The sequence below is a fragment of the Sapajus apella genome, unplaced genomic scaffold, assembly GCF_009761245.1.
Source record: "Sapajus apella isolate SASKATOON/1434 unplaced genomic scaffold, GSC_monkey_1.0 scaffold20, whole genome shotgun sequence".
Taxonomy (NCBI): domain Eukaryota; kingdom Metazoa; phylum Chordata; class Mammalia; order Primates; family Cebidae; genus Sapajus; species Sapajus apella.
In genome coordinates, this window is record NW_022436960.1 from 4,208,832 (window position 1) to 4,221,048 (window position 12,217).

Below are 12,217 nucleotides of genomic sequence, written 5' to 3' on the forward strand. Positions count from 1 at the left end.
GGATACATGTTCCTTTTTTCTCAGGAGTGTGGTGGTTCTGAAATGCCTGGCCCTTTGGCCGGCACTCAGACTTCTGTGTTTATGGAAGGCAGTGTGGTCACATGTGGCCCCCAGCCCTGCCCCCGCACTGAGTCAGAACACAACTATTAACAATGGGGCAGGGGGATGATTTAAAAAAATCTGCAATGATTATTATGAGAATTAGCAGAGTTGAACAGGAGCTAAAAATAACTGGACACACACTTGCCTGTAATCCATTTTTTAAAAGAAAATATAATTATTTTTGTAAAGTGGCTCTGAGAGGCCAGGAGTATTTTTAATCTACATCTTCTTCTTTTGATTTTTTTTGAGATGGAGGCTCACGCTGTTGCCCAGGCTGGAGTGCAATGGTGTGATCTCAGCTTACACTGCAGCCTCTGCCTCCAGGGTCCAAGTGATTCTTCTTAGTCTACATCTTCTAAGACATGGTGCATGTTTTCAGAGAGAGCAGCTCAGAGCCCTCTGGCATGTCATGATGTCACCAAGTCAGAGCCCACTGAGGCCTGTGGGGATGGAGTGGTGGCAGGAGGCGGGGTCAGAGGTTAAGGAGCCCAGTTCTGAGTACCATTTTCCTGAGCATGTATTTGATGAGAGGTGTTCCACAAGCCTGCCGTGGCTTCTGTGGGTGCTGGAGCCTGGGATGTCCTGGCTACCCCTGGTGTGGAAGCCGGTAGCATGGAGAGAACAGCAGCTGGTTCAGCTCAGAGGCCAAGGGGTGGGGGTTCCCCCTGGGTGAGGTGGACCTGACGGGGTCTGAGCAGACCTGCAAGAAATAACCAAGACTTGAGGGAAAACATTCCATGGCTTTTTCATTTGGAGCCAAACATTGCCTCATGTAATTTTCTCCCTGCTTTTTCCCATTGCCTCTGCCAGGGTCCTTGGGCCTGGCACAGACCCCATAATAAAAGGCCCTGTGTGTGTGTGTGTCTGTATGTGTGTATGTGTGAGAGTGTATATGTGCATATGTGTGCATGTATGTGTGTTCGCATGTGTATATGTCAGTGTAGGTATTTGTGAATGTGTGTATGTGGGTATTTGTGCATGTGTCAGCATATGTGTATGTGTGGGTGTGCATGTGTGTACATGTCTGAGTGTATATATGTGCATACATATGTGTGTACATGAGTGTATCTATGCATATTTGTATATATGTGTGCATATATACACATGCATTTGTGTGTGCACATATGTGTATGTGTGTTTGTATGTGGGTATTTGTGCATATGTCAGTGTTTGTGTGTATGAATAGGTGTGTGTACATGTCTGAGTGTATGTGCATGCATGTGTATGTGTGTACATGTGAGAGCATATGCACACATGTGCATATATGTGTACACACATATTTGTGCATGTGTGTATGCATGTGAATATTTGTATGGGCACATGTGAGTACATGTGTGTATGTCTGAATGTATATGTGCATATGTGTGTATGTATGCGTGTGTGTGTATATATTTGTGTGTGAGCACATATGTATGTGCGTGTGTGTGTGTGGTCCAGGGAGAACTATCAGCACAGAACTGGCCCCTCCCAGCCCCCCATGCTCCGTGTTTAGGGTGAAGGCACTTGTGATTATTTTTCTTCCCTGAACTTTCTGCTTCTTCCTGGATTGTGGTGTGTGTCCATCCTAAGGCCTGCTGAGGCCTTTGAGAGCGAGTAGCTCTTTGGAGCTGAATTCACCTTCTCAGTACCTTCTAGGGGAGACTGACCCCCACCCGCAACTTTAGAGGAAGCCCCCAGTCCACAGTGCTGGGAAATGTGGCCAGTCCAGTGTGTGACCCACCAGGAGTGAGTGCAGGAAGAACAAGGGCTGTGGGGGTGGACAGCTGGGTTCAAATCCTGACTTGGATGTCTCTGAGCTGTGGCCTTGGGGGGGCCACCCAGCCTTTGTGCACAGCCGGTTCCCTACGTGTGGAATGAGAATAGCACCATCTTACCACGGAGAGTGGGTGGCTAGCAGTGAAAATGGGGCGCTGTGCTAAGTGTTCGTTGCGGGCTTCGTCTTCAACATCCCTCACCCCAATTCTGTGAGGAAGGCACTTTTCACATCCCCATTTTACAGATGAGGAAACAGAGGCAGCCCGATTTCAGAACGCGTTACTGCTTTATTCTCCCTTAGAGCGGCTCCTTGTGACATGATGCTGCCTTATTCAGCAGCTGGCCTGGGAAAGGGGCTGCACAGTAGCAGGTATGACTGTTAGATTCTTGTTGTTGTAACTGTGATTATTATCATCGCCATCACTATCATTGCCGCTTCCCTGGGTGGAGGCATTCCGGGGTCCCCAGGGTTTTCCTCTGTTCCCGGCACTGCCCTCTGTTTCTGGGGGCCACCTTCCTCCTCTCGGCTCTCAGCCCCGACTCCCCAGCTTCTCTCCTGCATTTTGCGTTTGTGTGAATTTGAGTCTCTTTCTCCTCTAATTGAGATAATGAACACGGTGTTTCCAGAATCTCTGCACTAAAAGTCAAGTGCAAAGTGATGGTTTTCATTTGTTCTCTTTCTCTCTCTTAATATACATCTCTTTAAGAAGGCATCGGCTGAAAGCAAACAGCTAATAACGTGTGGATTTACAGAGGCAGTGCGAACCGGCTTAATAAGCTTTTATACCTGGAGTCAGTGTTCTGTCCCTTTAAGTTGAAACTCCAACGTGCCTTGGTATTTTGCAGTGCCTGGTTTCATTTATGCTGGAGCCAGACTTACTATGTGAGAGCCGTCCGCATGCTGGAATTAGTCTTAAGCTTGCTTCTGTGGTGTTGCCAAATTCCATGTTTGTGTTTTATTTAGAATTCTTTTCACGGCCAGCCGATTCTGTGCCGGCACACATAGGCACTGTTGCGCCCCATGGAGAAAATAAGCAAGCTTGCGTTTTCTTTGGCAGGGGCCGCGGCCACAATAGACTGCGGTCTCCGAAACATTTTTTAAAAGCTATTTTAACCCATAACAGATGCATAAAGTCGGCTCAGGCATGCCAGTTTTCTTAGTTTTAATTAAAAAATAATTACAGTCTAATGGGATGTTAGTGACACATTTGGATGAATGGTGGGTGACATTATCTGCAACTTATAAATTAGTGCCTCTCCCTTGGCCGGAGCAGGGGTGGGGAAGAGCTGGGGAGGGAGAATGTGGATATCTGTTCTTAATTGCAGGGTGGGGGCTGGGGGAGGTGGTGGTGGTTCTGGGCAGGGAGGCAGCTAATGGAGCCCTTGGTGAGAGGTCAGCAGCACTCAGAACGGACATTCCGCTGTGGCTGTCCAGGTGACAGTGCTGTCAGGAGGAATGGTGGTGTGGGAGCCTCCCCTACCCCCGTGTGCTTCATCAACTCACCTGTGGAGTTCTTCAGCTGAGAGACCGCTGTACCCGGGTGCCGCAGCCTCAAGCCACCACCTACTTTCTGGCCCCTGTGACCCCTCCCCTCCTTCAGCTAGAAGCACATCGACCTGCTGGGGCCATGAGAATAAGATGCTGCTGTGAAGGCAAAGAGGCAGAACAGCACTGTCCCATCAGGTCCTCATGCTCCCAAGAAGGCTGCATCCCTGATGCTCATCCTGGGTTTTTTTCTGATATTTAATTTTATTTTATGTGAAGTTTCGGGACTCATGTGCAGGTTTGTTACATAGGTAAACGTGTGCCATGGTGGTTTGCTGCATGTTTTTTTTCTTTAAGATAGGGTCTCGCTATGTCACGCAGGCTGAAGTACAGGGGCAGGATCATAGCTCACAGCAGTCTCAACCTTCTGGGCTCAAGTGATCCTCCCGTCTCAGCCTCCCGAGTAAGCTGGGACTATGGGTGGGTACCACCATGAAAAACTTTTTCAAAAATTTTTTACAGAGACAGTCTTGCTGTGTTTCCCAGACTGGTCTCAAACTCCTGGCCTCAAGTGATCCTCTCTCTCAGCCTCCCAAAACATTGGGATTACAGACACGAGCCACCATACCTGGCCACACCTGTGTTCAGATTTTATGTAGAAGTTGCCACTCATAAGATCTGGAGTGGAGGACAGTGGGCTGGGCTGGGCTGGCCCTGGGAGGCAGGGTCTCCTCGGGAACTGAAGCTAGGAACAGGCGGGGCTGTGGACGGGGTTTTGGGGGAGGGACGCTGACTGTCCCAGGAGGGAAGGGAGCTTCTGTGCTGTGTCACCAAGGGGGTCAGTAATTTCCTCTCCACTAATTAGGCAGCTGATAAGTGGCGACAGGCAGCCCCCACAAAAGTTCTGCCTGCCCTTTGTGGGGTCTGAGGACTAGGTCTGGGGAGAAGGAGGAGTCAGTGCCCTGGGCCCAGCCTCTGGGACCTGCTTTCTCTCCAGGTGGCCCCGCTGGGAGGAGGAGCACTGCAGGGTTGGGATGTGTCACCTTGAGCCTTCCAGCATCAGGAGCAAGATGCTGGCCCCAGCAGTGCCCTTCTGCCTGGGCGTGCTGGGCAGCCCCTCAGGGGCCCTTCCCAGGGGCCCCTGTGCCTTGTTGCCAGGTGCTCTCCAAGTAGTGCCCCAGAGAGGGGATGGGATGTGCCCCAAGAAACTGTGCTGAGCTAGGACATGTGTGGCTGACGTTGGACTCTACCTTCGCCTTAGACCCTTGTGCTCTGTGCAGGCTCACGGACTCTGCAGCTTGTGGTGCACGGGAGCGTGGGAGACAGGCACAGGCCGGGGTTCTTCACGTGTACTTTCTGGCTGGTTGGACTTATAACTGCCCGTGGAGTGAAATGAGTGTTTCTTAGACAATATTTCCCTGAGCCCAGATTTCTCAGAAGTGAAAATTAAGTTCTTCTATTAAAAACATGAGTCACATCAGCCCAGATGAGAGTCATTTTGGCGTTCCTTGGATTTTTGGAGGGGAAATGTTGCATTCGTGTGAATCCGTTCAATTACACTTCATTGCTGAATGACGCGCTGGGCATTCTGGGTGGCACCCTGTGCTGTCTGATTAGTTGAGGCTGTGTCTGCCGCACTTGAGAGGGAGCAGCTCAGGGCTTTCGTCCCTTTTTGTGCCGGCACACCCAGGTTGGCCGAGTCTCCACGTCTCCCTTTTTCATTCTGGGGGCTCATCGGGAGACTTGGCATGGTCTCAGCATCTGATTCTTGCAAATGATTCCTGCCCAGATGAACAAGCTCCCTGTCTGTCTGCTCATGTGAGGTTTTTGGTTTTTTTTTTTGAGACGGAGTCTGGCTCTGTTGCCCAGGCTGGAGTGCAGTGGCACGATCTCAGTTCACTGCAACCTCCGCCTCCTGGGTTCAAGCTATTCTCCTGCCTCGGCCTCCCGAGTAGTTGGGACTACAGGTGTGCACCACCACACTTGGCTAATTTTTGTATTTTTAGTAGAGACGGGGTTTCACTGTGTGAGCCAGGATGATCTCGATCTCCTGACCTTGGCCTCCCAAAGTGCTGGGATTACAGGCATGAGCCACTGTACCGTGCTTCATGTGAGTTTTAGGCAGATGGCAGTGGGTCCCCCCACTCTGCCCTGGCACAGGGTCTAGAGGCCCTCTCCCCTGGAGGGCATCCTGCTCAGGTGAAGGTAGAGACCGGCTTGGTTTTGTTCTCTCAGTGATGTTATTTCTCCTCCCAAAAGCCACCAATGACCAATACTAGAACCAAAGCAGGAGGTGTCACTGGGTTTGGGGACAGACCCAGAGACTTCTAGTCTAGAGACAGCACATCCCGTGTTGGGGAAAGGAACCCAAGCAGGTGGAGGAGGCTGGAGATCGTGGCCCTTGGACCAGCCTTCTGCAGTTCAGTCTCTCATGTCTCTTGCCCTGGGGTCCATCAGGGCCTGGATCACAGGCAAGTGGACACTTGCTTCAAGATAAAGCTCCCGGGGTGGGATGTGGAGGGGTTGTTCTCTGGGAAGTCTCTGCTGAGCTTGGGGCCTAGGTTGGTGTCACCTGTGCGCCCCCACCCCAGAGGGGCCCCTGTACTTCCCCATGGAGACACTTATCACAGGATAGGTCTCCTTTCCTGTCTCCCTGGCCGTCCTTGGACACCAGGTTGTGGGCTAGCCTGGGCCCTGTTTGTCCCCATCTGGCCCCCATGAGGCTGTCTGTGAGCACTTGTGAATGAAGTGAAATCAAGTGAAATGAAGCAGAGGCACAGTGTGGCCAGAGACCCAGGCAGGTACATTCAGAGCCTCAGTTTCCCGTAGTGTCGGCTGCCCGCTCAGGCCCAGGGAAGCCTACAGGTTTGCATATTTGGACAACATGGGGCTCGAGCTGCACACGCTACGGCTGTTAGACCAATCTGGAGGCTGCCTGTCTGACTTTGGGTGCACCAATTGATTTTTGGAAATTTTGCGGGGCATCCATTTGGCTTTTGCCTCTTTATTCAGCAAGTTGCTCCAGCCCCAGTGCTCAGGTGGATCCCTGGGTAGGAGGAGCAGCTCTTGGAAAGAAAGATGAAGCGTAGGGAAGATGAGAATGAGTGGAAGTCGGTGGCCAGCACGGGAGAAGCTTTGGGCTTGGAATAGGATCCAAAGTGTGGTTTCTGAGTTTGGAACCAACTCATCTGCTGGGATGTGTGTCAGGGAGTGGGGATGGGTGGGGGTTCAATTTCATTAACTTGTATTAAGTTGAAGTTTCCTCTTTTTATAAGTAAGAAGCAAAAGCCCACGTAGATGATGAGAAACACAGGCTGGAAAAGCAGAGTTTGTTTACTCATTAAATTTTCCATAAAATAAAGAACAGTTTAGCACTAAGGAGCCAGCTGTGGGGGGTACTCCAGAGGGCAGGGCGGAGTTTGGTGTGAACCTCTGGGTGGGAAATGCAGAAGCTGGTCAGAGTCATGCATTCGTGTGAAAGAGGTCAGGTGCAGCCCTGAGACGCAAGGACGATGGACTCCAGGGACCAGGTGGAGAGGGGTGTGCGTGCACATGCGTGTGCACGTGTGTTTTTGCACGAGTGCATTGTGTACATGTGAATGCATGTGCACGTGTACATGCATGCGTGCACTTATGTCTGTGTGCACACGAGTGCATGCATGTGAGTGTGCATGTGTGTGTCCATGTGTGCATGAGTGGCAATCTCTACACTATACCCTGAGACCAGGCTCTGTGTCCAGCTGCCGTGAGGAGGAGGAGGGAGCAGCAAAAGACACAGGCCAGGAGGGAGTGAGGGGCCCGGACAACACCGAGTGCATGGCTCTGCTCTGGGCCCAGAGGCTGTCCAGCTGCAGGCTCTCATGGGGACCCCTTTACTCCCCTGGCTGCACATGAGCTTGGGCTGGAGACTGGAACCTCTGCTGCTCCCACGGCGCTTTCTGAGGCAGAAAGCCCGATAGGGAGCCAGACAGGCCGGGCTCTGACCTGGCTCTGCTGTCTTCACTGGATGACCTTGGCCTCCACCTTCATCTTCCAGTCTCCGTTTTCTCACTTGCTAAAAGGATCACAGTTAGCTCGGTACACATGTCTGCGCGGCTCAGGACAGGGCCTGCATCTGCGGGCCTCCGTGAGGGGAGCTGCTGTTATCTTATGATCGTTGTCATCGTTGGTAGAGGGGAAGGTGTCTTCTCCATGGTGACGTGGGGGTCTGTGGCCCCAAGTGCAGCTAAGTCAGGAGGACGTGATGGTGAAGCTCGGGCTTCTGCCTTGGGCTCCTCTACATATCAGTGTCAAAGTCACCCCTGCTAGACCAACTCTGGGCTGCAGTGCTTGCCTGGATCTGGTTTTGGGGACATCCTTATCCCCCAGTGGGAAGCCCTGCCGTCAGTCTCTCTCTTCCACACCTGAGCAGGAAGAGCCTTGCCATGGACCCAAAGCTGGGGAAGTTGGTGTCTTGGTCCTCGGGCACGAGCTGCTTGAGCTCCTAGGCGAGCCTGTTCCAGACCCAGAACACAGGGCTAGAGCAGGGAGGTGGCCGGCTGAGGAGAGAGAGCACTTCTTGGTGATTTCTCCCCAGAGAAAACCTTTGCAGTAAACACTACTGCAGGCAAGATGGGGTGGAAAACCTGCGCCTCCTGTTTGCTGTGGGCTGAGAAAGCTCAGGAATGTAGGGCAGTTGCAGGCAACTCTTCTTCCTCCCTGTCTCTGGTTTTGGCCATTCTTTGGAACCTGCTCTCTCAATCTTTCCATTTTCTCCAGTGCTTGTTCTGTCTGTTTTGTTTGTTTCTTCTGCAACGAATAGGATGTGGCTGTCCAGGGGTGCATTAGCACTGGGCATGTCATAGCACGTGTGCCTCCGTTGCTCCCTCCTCTACTGTGGCAGGCATCACTTGTCGATCACAGCGTCTCCTTTCCCTGGGTCCTGACCTGGATGCTTCAAGCCGAGAGGCAGAACAGCCTCTGCTAATCGATTGTGCTGGCCCAGGAGTTGAAACTTAATTCCTGTCCTGGCATGACTTTCCTCCGAGGAAATGGTAAGAGGGTGCACCACCTCACACCATTTCTTCAGCCCTTGATGAAAGTCTCGGGGATGGCTCAGAGACCTTCCTGGTCATTGGACCATTGAGGGGACTTGGCTGGAGGCCTTGGCTTAAGCATTGCAGCTCTGGAGACGGTGGCTGCCCTGCTGAGGGCTAGTGGGTGCCAGGCCGTCCTGAGCACTGCATTTTTGCAGTGTTTTTATAGTCAAGGAGCACAGAAGGCAAGGCTTTGATCTGAGGTTACAGATTTAAAGGCAGAGAAGACAGCTGGCTTGGCCGGTCCGCTCTAGGGCACTGGCCTCTCACCCATGCTGTGCTCTTCAGGTTTCTCCCCCTACCCTCAGCCTCCGGGCTCTCTTGGCTTCCTGCAGCCATGGCCCTGGCCCAGCCTGAGGCTGAGGTTCTCCCCTGCCCGGGGCCAGCTCCCCGGGGGCCGAGGCCTGCATCCCTGTGGCACCTTGCTGATGTTTGCTGGTGGTTGATTCTCTCCCACGTTGTCCCAGGGTCCCTGGCAGCTGTTGTTGCTCTCAGCTCTGGGCTGGCCCTGGCACTGACCTCATTCCAGCCCGCAACCAGGCTTGTTCCATCACGTGGCCTCCGTGGTCTCCATGGATTCCACCCCAGGGCTATGCCCTGCTCTCTGGTTGCCCAGGAGTCCCCCGCGGATGTCAGTGAGGCTATGTGTTTTCACAAACAAGAAGCAGAGTTCTGGGGTCCAGTAGGAATCTGAGCTGAGAGAGGGATGGACCCCCCTCCCTGGTCCATGGCCTTTCTCTTCGGAGTCCTCATCATGACTCTGTGGCAGCATGGCAGCTCCCGTCTTGCAAATGAGGAAATTGAATCTCCTAGGAGTCCAGGGCCTCTTGTGGGACCTCACGGCTCTGAAGTGGCGAAGAGGGTGTTGTGACCAGGCCTCAGACTGTAGTCCTTCTCTATCCTGTCTACCCTAGACACATTCATGTAAAGCTCCTCCCTGCTGTGTAGCCCATCCCAGCCTCCCCTGCTCTCACCGTGCTCTGCTCCCCTGGAGGTATCCTGGCTCTTGCCTGGAGCCCCTCTCTCCCACTTCTTGGGGGCTCGACGTTCCCATGTCCACGTTGGTCTTGGCCCGGCTGCAGGGTGTGTGGCTGTTGGAGCTGAGGGCAGGCATGAGCCTCATGACCTCTGTGTCCTGGTATCAGCGTCGTGTCCAACCCGGCGAGCCTGACGTCTGCTGGGTGGGTGAAAGCACAGCCGAAGCAGTTCTTCCAGGGGGCGCTCCTTTGCGCAGACTCGCCTGCTGTCTTGGGTCAGGAATGCCTCAAACAAGGGGTCCAGCGGATTCTGGGAAGGGGCCCTGCCCTGAGCCTGCCTGGATGGGAGGAAGGCAGCGTTATTAGCTAGAATCAAGTCTGCAGCCAAAGGGAACAGGAAGGCCCCCTTTCCTCTTGTTAAACGCAGCCCCATGCTTGGTCTTGCTTGGGTTAGCTTCCCTGTCTGCAGCTAGAAGGAATGGCCCTTTTATGACTTCAGCGCTTCAGGAGACCTTAGGAAAGCTAGGTGTAAATATCAGAGCCTGCCAACAGCCAGTGGCGGCAACTACCTAATAAACTCCGAGTAAATAACGTGGTGATTAGCAGGGATTGCAGCCCTGAATGCTGTGCTCTCTGGAGGAAGGGTCCTTGTCCATGCCTGGGATTCAGGCTCAGGGAGGTCTGAGGGCCCTGCGGCTGTGGCCCAGGTGACCACACCAGGCTTTTCTAGTGGGGGAAGGGATGCCAGGCCTGAGCAGTCCCGTCTTTGTGCAAACTCTGCCTCTCAAAAGGACGAGGGATGGGAATCCCTGGCCTCTTGCTTTAAAATATCTGGGCTCAGCCGGGTACATGGCTCACACCTGTAATCCCAGCACTTTGGGAGGCCGAGGAGGGTGGATCACGAGGCCAGGTGTTCAAGACCAGCCTGGGCAATATGGCGAAACCCCGTCTCTACTAAAAATACAAACATTAGCTGGGTGTGGTGGCATGCGCCTGTAGTCCCAGCTGCTCAGGAGGCTGAGGCAGAGAGAATCATTTGAACTCAGGAGGTGGCGGTTGTAGTGGGCCGAGATCGCACCACTGCCTTCCAGCCTGGGTGACAGAGCAGGACTCCGTCTAAAAAAACAAAACAAAACCACCACCACCAACAACAAAAAAACACATCCGGGCTCTCAGGCATCCCTGTGGGAAAGTAGACTCCTCATTGTGACACGCATGGCCCTGGGACTTAGTGGACTCCTCTCCCAGTGCTGCCCTGCGTCTGCCGCCCAGCCCGGCCTCCTGGGATAGCCTTCATTTACAAAGCACCCACTCCATGCTGGGTGTGGTGCACCTGCTCGCTCCAGTCCTTCCAGTGACGCTGCTCTGCTGGTGTGCGGAGATGGAGACTCAGGGGCCTCTTACTTGCCCAGGGCCACCGAGCTGGTGGGAGCTCAGTTCCAGGGGGATCTGGGGACAGGATCTGCCAGAGCCCCGTTAGCACTGCCATTGTTGGCAGCTGAGCTCTGCTCCATTGGGCTCCTTGCTGGGCCCTCGGTGCCTCTGCCCAGCAAGCCCTTGGCCTCCCCCAGGCAGCAGAAGGAGTTTACTGTCCGGGAAAACCTCCCCCAGGCAGCACCTGCACCTGATCAGGTCACGTCACAGCCTCTGTGTGTGGAATGTGAAGGCTTCCAGGGCATGGATTGTGCCTGATGCCTCTAGCTCTGGTCCCAGCACCCAGGGTGCCCGGTAGGTCAGTCAGGGTCTGAGTGAATAGGGGGTGTTTTTGGAGCCCTCTTGCCCCCAGAAGCAGGAAGCGCACTAGAAGTGACTGATGTGAGTGCCTAAAGCTCCCCAGCCTTGTGGGGATTTTCTATGCCCAAGGGCTCAGCTAGAGGGAGTTTAGGGTGGAAAGGAAGGAATAAGGTGCCCTTGGCCAGGGGAGCTCTGAGAGTGAGGCCTGCAAAGGCTCATCAAGGTACAGAGGGCCCCTGAACCGGAGCGACTTTGGGGTCCTCCTGTGTTTTTTCTTTCTTTATCATTTACGTCATAATAAAAGGAATCTGAAGACTCTTGCTTTAAGTAAATCAGTAATAGAAGCATTAAAATGGTGATGAAATAATGAGAATCATACAATCCAGGGACAGAAAAGGTAGTCCTAGCAACCTGCAGTACCTAAAAACCTAGAGTTGGTCTACGGCCATACCACCCTGAATGCATCTGATCTCGTCTGATCTCGGAAGCTGAGCAGGGTTGGGCCTGGTTAGTACTTGGATGGGAGACTGCCTGGGAATACCGGATGCTGTAGGCTTTAAAAAAACAAAAACAAAAAAAACGTAGAGTTGACCTTTGAGCTTCTTGGCAGCCTTGGCAAAAATGGAAACATTGTGATTTCTGATTCACTTATGAAAGAAAGAGTAATAGTTCATAGTAAACGATTAACAACAATAATTAATAATGAAATAGAACAGCTGTAACAATATGCCAGCATCATTGCTCTTGTGCTTTGGGGCCATTATTAGGTAAAATAAGAGTAACTTGAATACATGCACTGCGACACTGCCGTAGAGACGGCTGCTAGTGACTAAGGGGCAGGTAGCGTCTACAGCACGGATATAATGGACAAAGGGAAGATTCAGGTCCTGGTGGGGGGCAGAGTGGGATGGTGCGAGATCTCATCATACTACTCAGAGTGGCTGGAAATTTAAAATTGATGAATCATTTATTTCTGGACTTTTCCATTTATTTATTTTTGGACCCTGGTTGACCTCGGGTAACTGAAACCCCAGAAAGTGAAACCATGGGTAACAGGGAACTACTGTATTCAAGTTTGCCATTGTAGT

The 12,217-nt window shown here is 52.7% G+C and overlaps 1 protein-coding gene and 1 non-coding gene across 7 annotated transcripts in view; both read left to right on the forward strand.

Moving 5' to 3' along the window:
* The window catches only part of BCL11B (BAF chromatin remodeling complex subunit BCL11B), a 99,599-nt gene that overhangs the window by 52,582 nt on the left and 34,800 nt on the right, over window positions 1-12,217 (forward strand). The gene's annotated exons all lie outside the window — the stretch shown is intronic.
* LOC116558063 lies at window positions 11,567-11,685 on the forward strand. The gene has a single exon (XR_004271805.1). It is a non-coding gene; the product is annotated as a 5S ribosomal RNA (ribosomal RNA).